This window comes from Triticum aestivum, chromosome 7D (genome assembly GCF_018294505.1).
Source record: "Triticum aestivum cultivar Chinese Spring chromosome 7D, IWGSC CS RefSeq v2.1, whole genome shotgun sequence".
NCBI classification, from domain to species: Eukaryota; Viridiplantae; Streptophyta; class Magnoliopsida; order Poales; family Poaceae; genus Triticum; species Triticum aestivum.
The window spans coordinates 492271641-492282892 of record NC_057814.1 but is presented as its reverse complement, the minus strand read 5'-3'; the positions used below and the strand labels follow the sequence as shown (position 1 = coordinate 492282892).

General features: G+C 43.7%; 1 long non-coding RNA gene across 13 annotated transcripts; it reads right to left on the bottom strand.

Moving 5' to 3' along the window:
- Positions 1-4543: 4543 nt before the first annotated feature.
- Positions 4544-10772, bottom strand: LOC123165886 (uncharacterized). 13 transcript variants are annotated; one of them, XR_006483231.1, is made up of 8 exons: positions 10056-10772; positions 9563-9773; positions 9343-9422; positions 9144-9181; positions 7758-8565; positions 6825-7296; positions 5483-6130; positions 4544-5382 (listed from the first exon to the last, which is right to left on the bottom strand). It is a non-coding gene; the product is annotated as an uncharacterized lncRNA (long non-coding RNA). The 13 variants fall into 13 exon arrangements; XR_006483229.1 differs by having other exon boundaries at positions 5483-6348; positions 10056-10771; XR_006483227.1 differs by having other exon boundaries at positions 5483-6348; positions 6825-6894; positions 10056-10766.
- Between the last annotated feature and the right edge of the window lie 480 nt (positions 10773-11252).

Here is an 11252-nt window from a genome sequence, read left to right as displayed (position 1 = left end):
CGATCCAATCACGATCCATCCCGCGAACTCCCGGTCTAGCGCCGAACGGACGGCACCTCCGCATTCAACACACGTACGGCTTGATGACGCCTTCACCTCCTCGATCCAGTGAGCGATGGTGAAGTAGAAGCTCGAGTCCTCCGGCAGCACGACGGCGTGGTGGCGGTGGTGGTGGAGAAATCTCGGCAGAGCTTCGCTAAGCACTACGGAGAAGAAGATGGCTACAAGGGAGAGGGAGGGCAGCGCCGTGGCATAGATGGGTGCGGCTTCCTTCTCTCTACCTCTCTATATATATGGGGAAGGGGGAGAGGGGGGCGCCCCTAGGGGATCCCATCTAGGGCCGGCGGCCACAAGAGGGAAACCCTAGATGGGTTTTCCCCTAGGAGACTTGGCCCCCAAGCCAAAGTGGTGGGAAGCCCTAGGGGGCGCCCCCAACCCTCCTGGTTACATGAGATGGGGTGAGAGGGGCGCTCAGCACCTTAGTGGGCTGGTTTGCCCCCTCCCCTTGGCCCATGGGGCCCCCCAACACTTGCCCCCCCCAAACCCCTTTTAGTGACACTGGTCATCACCCGGTACCCCCGGAACAATTCCGGACTCCAATACCTTTCGTCCAATATATCAATCTTCACCTCCGGACCATTCTGGAGTTCCTCATCACGTCCGGGATCTCATCCGGGACTCCGAATAACCTTTGGTAACCACCATAATGACTCAACTATACTTATATCATCACCAAACGTTAAGTGTGTAGACCTTGCGGGTTCGAGAACTATGCAGACATGACCGAGACACGTCTACGGTCAATAATCAATAGCGGGACCTGGATGCCCATATTGGTTCCTACACATTCTACGAAGATCTTATCGGTCGAACCTCGATGTCAAGGATTCAGCTAATCCCGTATGTAGTTCCCTTTGTCTATCGGTATGTTACTTGCCCGAGATTCGATCGTTGGTATCTCCATACATAGTTCAATATCGTTGCCGGCAAGTCTCTTTACTCGTTCCGTAATACAAGATCCCGTGACTAACTCATTGGTCACATTGCTTGCAAGCTCATTGTGATGTTGTATTACCGAGTGGGCCCTGAGATACCTCTCTGTCATACGGAGTGACAAATCCCAGTCTTGATCCATGCCAACTCAACAGACACCCTCGAAGATACCTGTAGAGCACCTTTATACTCACCCAGTTACGTTGCGACGTTTGGTACACACAAGGTACTCCTCCGGTGTTAGTGAGTTGCATGATCTCATGGTCATAGGAACATATACTTGACATGCAGAAAACAATAGCAATAAACTTGACACGATCATATGCTACGTTTATAGTTTGGGTCTTGTACATCACATCATTCTCCTAATGATGTGATACCGTTATCAAATGACAACTCATGTCCATGGCTAGGAAACCATAGCCATCTTTGATCAACGAGCTAGTCCGGCAGAGGCTTACTAGGGACACGTTGTTGTCTATGTATCCACACATGTATTTGAATTTCTGGTCAATACAATTATAGCATGGATAATAAACGATTATCATGAACAAGGAAATATAATAATAACCATTTTATTATTGCCTCTAGGGCATATTTCCAACAGTTCCAACACCTGTGGCAAGCTTGTGAAGGTGCGGCCCCGTCGATCCGGGCAACCATATTTATCGGGGCGGTGTGATGGCGTCGAGGATGTGAGTCGGAATAATCAAGCCCAATGCTAGATCCGGGCGAGCGTTAAGGTGGTACGGGAGTGCCTCCTCTCTTCATCAAGCCGCAGATGGGTGTTCTTTTTTCTCATCATTGGTGGTTATGTGGCATCTCTTCAACAACTTATTCTTCAAATATGTACTTTGTCTTGTCTCGGTTTCTATTGTGGTTCCTGTCGCGCATGGATGTGTGTGTTGTTGCTAGAGATTCTGGTGTGGTTTATGCAACCGCTCTTTTTTGACTAATAGTTTCATCGACCATGAGGTTGACGGCTTTCTTCACAGGCTTGCAAAGAAGATGGAGCCAAAAGACTTTGAAATTACGACAAATATTTTGTTTCTTATTTGGGTCTTCGGATGTATTCCTTGATGTTTCTTAGATACTAGATGACCCGTTGCGCCAATGGCGCAAAGGCCAACAGCAAGCCAAGTATTGTAAGAGTGGTGATAGGAAAACACAGTCATAGATCGAAATAATGAGTACTTACTGCTGGTTACTATTTCTGTTCATGATTACTGTTTCTCCTGGAACACTCTGCTAAATGATAGTGCTATATCCCTTGAGTGGAAGGTGGACGCTGCCAGGTAGTACCCGATGTTTGAAACAAAGAAGTAGTAAAAAACAGATAATTATAGATAAGTGTGGCATTATGCATATTAATAGATCAATGAGGAACAACAGCAGAGGTTATATAGGTAAAAGCATAGGTGGTAGTTGTTCAAAAGTAACAGATAGCATCGTCGAAAAACAGAGGAAGGTGGTCCTAGTACAGAGCTTGATTAGTAGTCCTTAGAATGCTAGATGATATTTAGATACGACTTCCGTTGCTGTCGATGGTTCATCTAAAGGCAATGCACGATGAGAGCTAGTCGCCGCTTTGTGGTGACCTTGAAACAAAAGGCACATATGTCTCCTTCATGGATTTTTGCAAAGCGGCGGAACTCAGACCAGTTGGTTGTCATGGTGGGTCTCTTGTCATTTCCTAGCATGATGCGATAATTGGCGTGTAGATCATTGTTTGCAAGCCTGAGTGTATCATAATCTGGGTCAATGTAATCTTTTAGTTTGCTTTCAGTGTAGTTGACCTGAAAATACTGGTGAAAAAAAAAAGGAATTAACTAAATGGATTGGAGAGTGTCTTGTCACTCTTACACTAAGAAGGTTTAAATATAGATAGTGAGAACAGTTATCAGTAAATAATGGCAGGAAGCAAAAGAAGGGTGCAGAGCGTAGGATCCATAGCAGTTTTCAGATAAGTAAAATACGGTTGTCGGATTCGTAACAAGTTAACACACAAACCAACTGAGTCTATGAGTCGGTCATATAGGAGCCATAGCAGTTTCACTATGCTAATCCTGACACGTATAATTTAATACTACAATTTGACAACTAAAATTGCTACTCTAATGGTTGTGAATATATTCCCTAATAAGCAAAGAAGTTATAAGAACACCTCTTCCGACATCTCCTTTACTGGAAGAAAACTAAAGTAGTCTATGCCGGAGTTCATGCCCAGCAACCGAGTCTACACCTTTTCTCTGTGCATAGCTTTATTTTCAGTTACGTATGTCTGAGATAAGGCTACACAAGGAAGGATCAGGAATTCAGGATTTAGTTCAATGTTGTAACAGAGTTATATATGAATCCTTAAAGAAAAAAGATTTTATTTACAGAGAGTATCTATAAAAATGCTGCAATACGCAGATTTATGGTGAAAATGTCAACTATTATTCTGAAGTTTCAGAGAACAAAAAGGCTTAAGTAAAATGGTGTACTAAGTTGAAAAGTAATCTAAAATGAAACTATGCATGATCATTTATCAGAGGATTGATGTGATGATTCGCAGGCCAACACTACTATCTACTGGCTTTCAGATAATTAGCATGCAAGGAGGAAAAAGATGAGTCGTGGAAGATGAAGAAAAGTGAAAAGAAAATACAAGATTCTTCTACTGCTCTGTAACTTGAGCCTTGTGCTTTTCATGTAACTTCATGTGATTCAGGAGAGTGGGCATGTTCGGCAACCATCTAGCTTCACAAAACTTCACGTATCTAGCTTTTCTTCCCAGCTTCCTACTCCACGCAATGAGAGAAATCTGTTCGGTAGCATCGCTAGCTTCTTGCATCGCTAGGGCCTGTTTTAGCGCCATAATGACACTTTTTCATGTAACTTCATGTAATTCCTTCTACAGGAACGTGTGTGCAACAATTCGTGGAAGTACAGAAGAGCACTACATATGCAATATGACTTCAGAGTGAAACATGTGATTATTAACTGACCAAGCAAATGTAGCTTCAACTCCACATGAGAAAATCCATGCAGGAACATGCGAGCCTAAACACTAAGAGAAACATCAATCTTGGCATACAAAACCAAAAATGAAGCAAGAATTTGACAGTAAACAAAACCATTCTAGTGACTTGCATCCTGCAAAACCCATAGCATTCACAGGTTATCTAGCACAACACTTTTTAATCATAGTGAGCTCAGCTATAAAACTTGGACTGCTTAAAAAGAAGCATCCACTCACATAGAGTTGCTGGTCTCATCAAACAATTATTAATTGGGCCAAACATACCAGTGGCTGACAGTACTAAATATCATCAGAGATGTTAATTTCTAATCAAGTTCGTATGGAAAATTCACATGCTCCTGAATTTTTAGCAACACAAAGTAAAGTTTCTTTTGCAACCATTCAGTGCAGGATGGAGTCAGTCATGACAGAGTAATGTTTTCTTATTTTAACATAATTAAATCAACATTGAAGCATATGGTATACAAAGATTTCAAAATAATTGATAAGAAATGGAAGTGTTATCAATTCTTTAAGGCAAGACAGTAAAAGAATAGATCGAGCATTACTTTCACTATGTTGGATGAGCACAATAGTTGGCCTAAAGCATAAGAAAGTTCAAGTAGCTTCGTGATAAACAATCTTATAGGTTGCCAAAGTACAGTGTCAGTATTTCTTATGCACTCATATGCTCATCTAGATTCTAAAAATATCACATCTTATGGGTATTATTGAATATCTCCAACGTGGCGCTGTGACAGAGAACCACACATTCTGGACACCTATACACACGCGTGGCGCATATAGCATAGAGATCACCACGTGGTTGACTGTTGGTCTTGGTTCCATCGACCAGTTCATTGGATTCGTTCCCCTCTCCCCACTGTACTCGTACTGGAGAGAAAGTACGGCTCCATCTTCACGGACGCTCACGCTGCAGCTTGGCGGCGGAGCAGCTCTCGCTGCAGCTCAGAGGGGCCGCGACTACATCTGCATCTCGGTGGCCCGGTAGCTTGGAGGCGCAACGGCTCGTCGGCTCCATCTGCATCTCGGCGGACCAGCAGCTCGGAGCTGCGGAAGGGGGTATGGCGCCACCGTTGCTCGTATCGGCGAGCCAAATCCTCGCAGTTGCTGCTGTTGCTCCCCACTGAAGGTGGCGTCTATTCTGGCTGTGCCGACACTCCCTGAAGCTGATGACTTTCGACTGCAAGCGAGGCTCCAGCAAGACCATGGTGGCCGCCGTTGCCGCTCAGGTAAAAACTAACCTCCTTCATTGTTTGATGAATTTGTAGATTTTTTTGTGATTCAATTCCACTATAGCACGAGGAGCACCATATCTACTCTTTTGCCGAGATTAGTGGAACGACAAAGTACATCTTCATTTTCTGAAAAATAGAACAAAAAACAGAACAAGATGCAGGGAGTGAGCACTCTTTGAAGTAAACTCCAAAAGGAGAAACTTATAACTTCACTAAATAACTATACCAGGAGCAACATTACTGATTACATCCTCATGGTCTCGTCATTTACAATAGGCCCAGTTGGAAAATGGCCTGTCAGGCCGTCGACGTTGCTGACGTGGTGCACCGGCCCACATTATCGGTGAACCATTGTCGGAGTTGAACTTGTTGATGGACAGTGATGATGGAATGCATCCCTAAGGCCTGAACGAACTGAGCATTTTCCTGTTTGTTTATCTAGCCTCTCATTCTTAACTTGACATACAAATGAAAAAAAAGGTATCGGAGAAAGAGGGTGGAGACTAAACAAAGAGAAACCAAGATACCAAATGAATAGTGATAATGAAAATAGAAAGCGAAAAGTGAATAAAGAGAAACCAAAGACTCGAGAAAATAGAGTAAGAACGAACGGCGAGGACCTAGCACTACTTTGCTAATAGCCAAGCCTGAATCATACCAAGAACTTTGGTTGTCAACCTCATTGGCTGCTATTTTTTCACTCTACACTCGCTTCACTTTTTGCAATTTTGGAAGAATGTGTACCTTTTTAACTCTAATATCCAAAATCTCGTATAAGAATGTTCATAGTAGCACTAAGTTAATTAGTGCCTCCATCATATCTAGTGCCACATGATTACCAACTCTAAAACAATGGCTTCATCAGCAATCCTTCCTGATGAACCCAAAATAAATTTTAGTCCTTCTGCTCGAGGCAGTGTGATGCAATATGGAGCATCAAGCAGTACACTGAACACCCAACTTGCACATAATGCTTACAAACCAAAGAGTGACAGAAATCTCGTCTTACCACGTACATTTATTATAACAAGTAAAGTAATTCAAAGTACACTCTTTTCGTCGGTACAATCTTGCGTACTGAAATCAAGAAGCCTAGTAATGTGAAATCATGAATTAGTCAATTGATAAAATCTAGTGTGTACATTAGACTATCTGCACATTTTGCAAAAGAAAGTGAGTGTACGTAATTACCAGAGCCACAATGTGCATACCACTGATGTGGCCACCTAAACATAGCAAAGAGCATGTTTTTTGCTAAGACCCTAAATCCTAGACATTTTTTCAAGCAGCTTGTAGCTAGCACCATTTTTTCTTAGTAGAAAAGGTTGTATAAATTATAAACATATTTTGTTACAAAATCTAAAGATGCGGACCCATACAAAGGCTGCATTTCCCTCTAAAATGTCCAAATAACACAAGGTATGCTGTCACATCCTAAAATAGAGCGATGAGCATTATTCAACAAGAAACCAGTTTCAGCTAGCAAGGACAGGGGTTAAAGCCTCAAACTCACTGTGACTAAGAAAAGGTCGCCACTTACATGAGATGAGAGCATGGTGGATACATACCTAGAGTTGTCTTTCTTCTCCACTGCCTCATGGGTAGAGAACAGATCAATCAACATCTAATCTTAGTAACCTGAGAGGGAGAAAGAGAGGGTAAAAAGACTCACAAATCAAATAAAATTATATCTTCTCCAGTATGTTGATTAGTGCAAAGCAGGAAGCACAACAAGATTAGATAAAATCCACACCTTTAAATTTCTTTTGTCCCTACAACTAATAAACCGATAACAACTCACCGCCAAATATGTAGCAGCAAAATAGGAAAACTTGACAGTGCAAGCAAGACACACAACAGATGGAATTATAGTGCAAGCAAAATAGGAAATTCCTGAATTTCTGTAGGCTAGCACACAGTGGAATTGTAGTCTCTAATCACAAACCCATAGATCCCCTGTAAGAACTTTTCCTTGTAAAGCAGCCTATTCATAGACGACCAGTGGCCCCGTGCAGCCAGCTGCCCAGAAGAATCTCCTATCTGGTGGCAGGAAGACACCATTCTTAGAAATCTCAAGCTCCACCCCAGCGAGCACAATCCCATCACCAGTAATCTCACACATGTATGAAAGAGAGAGCAAAGTAAACTACACATCATCATGTCACCATGCAAGGTTAATTTAGCAGTAGGTACAACAACACTTAACAGGGGACGTCGGGTCACCACCTAATCTATTTTGTATACCAGTAGTATATACAGGCCATTTGATCAGGTCAGTGTAACCTAAAATATATCTTGGCATGAATAAATGGAATCACTCGCTTTTATAAAGGAAAGCATCAGTATGGGATAAGTGCAGATAAATTAATTCATCTGCCTCTACTTCCATTAAGTGACTGGAATCAACTTAGAATTATGAAGTTAGCATCCATCTTCAATTAGAAAAACGAACAAAATTTACAAAATTGTCAAACAACTAAACATGTGTGTGTTGTGCCTACCTCTGATTAATGTTACAGATGACGTGAATATTCAGTAATTGCTCAGCCCAAATCCACTGCATTTGCTGATCATTCTTCAGCAGAATAGTAGGAGCGCAAGGCCACACCAGGTTGCAAATTCTATCACTGCTGCTTGAATTAAAATGTGGAAGACAAGGAAAAATTAAGTGTCACAAAATAACATTATGCCAAATGATAAGCATGTATGTAGGAAATTAAATTCCAGTAAAAGATTTCTCTAAAGGGAATATGATGCCATTAACATTCTGCAATGACTTTTCCAGAAGAACGAACATGGGCTGCAAGCTTTATTCGTTGGGTGATTACCGAGATCAACAGAATAGGTAAGATAATTAGTGCATCACAAATTTGTGAAGAGAAAAAATATGTCTGGGCTTACAGAAACACCATTCATCCTAGTAACCTTAATTATCATAACACACACACTTGGTTGAAATCACAAAAACTTATAGGCTGTAAACCAGCTACGCCACCAAAATCTCGATAAACTTGGAAAGAAGATCATGAGCACACACTTGGTTGAACAAACGAAGCAAGGCATGAAAGAGAAAAATGGGGGAAGAACTCGCCGGAGCAGTATGTGCAGAGCAACCAGGGATATAGAATATTTGCCAATGGCAAACTGAAGAAAATATCAGGATATCAATATGAAACGACGATGATGTGCGCCTTGCCACAATAGCTGCAATAGCCACAAAGTTGGGGCATCATAAGGGCTAATGTTTTCTTCAGAATCCCATACCAAACCTCTAATGTGCAAACTGCTTTGCACAATTGCCGGCACCATCTGAGGTTGATCGGTAAGATAATAAAAAATATGAGAAGAAGAAAGGTCATCAGTCCAATATCAACATGTGTGCCTTAATTTTCTCGTAATACATATGTAAGAGAATCAACATATAGCGCATGATCAGATCTTACTTTTATTGATTAGAAGGCATCTCTAGACGCTATCAGCATCCCAAAGAAACTACGGGTAAGAGTAACCATCTATTTGAAATTTTCAAGTCATTCTTCTTAAATATTATACCACATGGTATATGTCCATGTCAAAAAGAGGAATCAGATGGAAACCAATGAGCATATGGTACAATAACTGTATCCTAAAACAGAAGCCAAGCTCAGCACTAAAATTTTAAAGGAATATAAGCTGGCAACTGACGTCTTAAATAGTGAATATCGATAATACCTCAAAGCATGAAAATTTTGTCTGCTAATAATTCATATCAAAGAGATATAGAACTAAGAGAGTGTGCACACACAAGAAATACATGCATGTCAAATAAAGATATTTGAATGAACCTAAGTAAAATATTAGACGACCTTCGAAATCTAGACCATACACTGCTGAGGTTATAGCATTACCTGCTTCATTTCTGGCACGAAGACAATCTGAACTTAGTCTGCAGTTGAACACCGAGAAATAAGATTTCAGAATATAAGGCAACAATTTGTATGTTTTATACAAAGAAATCTGCAGACGCGATATGAGATTTATGAGCAAACAAACATGCAGTTAAACGAGCTACAACATAAACAAACTCATAACTTGTGGTGAGTATACCTGCCTAGTAGTAGATAGATCACTCTACGTTAGACTTAATTCCCATCAACAATATATCAGGTAGATTTACATCATTGAACCTGCAACAAATCCCAAAAAAGTAACACTGTTAAAGATCAGAACATATGTATGTGAAACACAAATAGTATAAGGAGGAAGCAATGAAGCCAGACACACAAAGGGACACACAATCGTGACTATCCATGGCTAGAATTGCAACCTGCCGGTGGTAGGCGAATAGCAGAGGCTGGATCCGGCAGGGGTGCACCCAACGATGTTCGCCGCAAGCCGTGACTGCCCACCGTTGTCCTGTGAAGAAGTGGCTAGGGCGGCGACGCGGCAGGGCATGAGTGAGGAAGAAGAGAAATCTGATTGGGGAGGGCGTCGTGGAGCGTGGTAGCTGCAGGTCGGCTTCCCTTGACGGCCTCTTCCTACAGGGCACGGTGTAGGAGAATCAAACACTATATTAGTTCATCAAAAATCAATCTTGTTTGAAACATGGGATAGGATCTGTAGCTAACAAGATCAACCATCAATGACTTATCCTAAGTAAACACGACCAAATAATCAAGCAAATAAACTGTAATCCCATCTCAGTTAGCAATATAAACAATTACCCAACAATTCGAATCTCAACTCTCCCAGTCACGACATGACAAGAAGAGGACGAGTCTAGATGAAATATACCCGCTTGCGATGGCCAGGAGGTTCACCTTGTTCTTGACGGTGGGACTTTGCGATCATGTTCAAGAACGGACCTCCGCCGCAGCCAGCACACTGGAAACACAGCCGCAGGATCTACCCCTCCTTGCCAATTTCAGGAACGGACCACCGCCGCAGCCAGCACACTGAATATTGCCCCGGGTCACTTGTTCCTTACTGGCTAGCAGCAAGTGCCATGGTGGTCACCTGTTCATTGAGATCCGGTCGGCAACGAGCGCCATGGAGGGACAGAGAAAAAAATGTGCGGTTGGCCATGGAGGCAGCAAGGACGCGACGAGGAGGCGAAGACAGGCGGCGGACCTCCTTCGTCTTCCCCGCGGCTGCACCCCACCGTGACCGGAGCGCAGTCCCCGCCGCTCTTCACCACTCTTCACCGGCACGGATCCATCGCCTGTGTGCGCCTTCTATGGCGCCGCCGCCGCTGCTCTTCACCGGCACGGATCCACCGCCCGTGTGCGCCTTCTATGGTGCCGCCGCCGGAGAGAAAAGTGAAGGGGAGGAGGAGGCGGCGCAGTGGAGAGATGGGGAGGACGGAGGCGGGGCTGGATTGGCTGCTCGGAGATGCGGGGATTGGTGGCTAGGTTTTTACTGCGCAGCACGATCCACCCCACGTCTCCCCTTTCTCTCACCCAGGACGCACACAGAGCAACATCTCCTACCCAGTACACTGATGAGTGGGCCCAACCCGACTGAAGCGGAGGAGACGCAGCCGGGTGCAGGAGTGACAAAAGTCTATCCCCTCACGTTGAACGCCCTGCAGCCCACGATCGCAGCGACCCACCCCTCTTTTCCAGCCAAACGCGCGCATACACGCCGTCCGTGACTGCAATGACGGGCCCGCGCAGAAGAGTGGCCCAGCCGTCATCCACTACAACCGAAACTCATTGCGTACAATTAAACCGACGGTCAGATGTTTGACAGAGAAGTAAAAAGGACCAGAAACTTTACAGCGAGGCACATCGTGCGAGCGAGATCGCGTGCGCGCCGCGGAGCCTCCAGATGGGCGGGTACTCTAGGAGGCTTTATATGTTAGATAATGAAACACTACCATGGATGTTGCAACATCACACAACAGGTATGGACGGGTGGCCTCGTGATGTGGGAAGCGGCCGGATCGGCCTCCCAATGTCCGGCGGCTGCAGCGGCTGTTGGGCGTCATGGCTGCGGTTTGGTGCTCTCCAACTTAG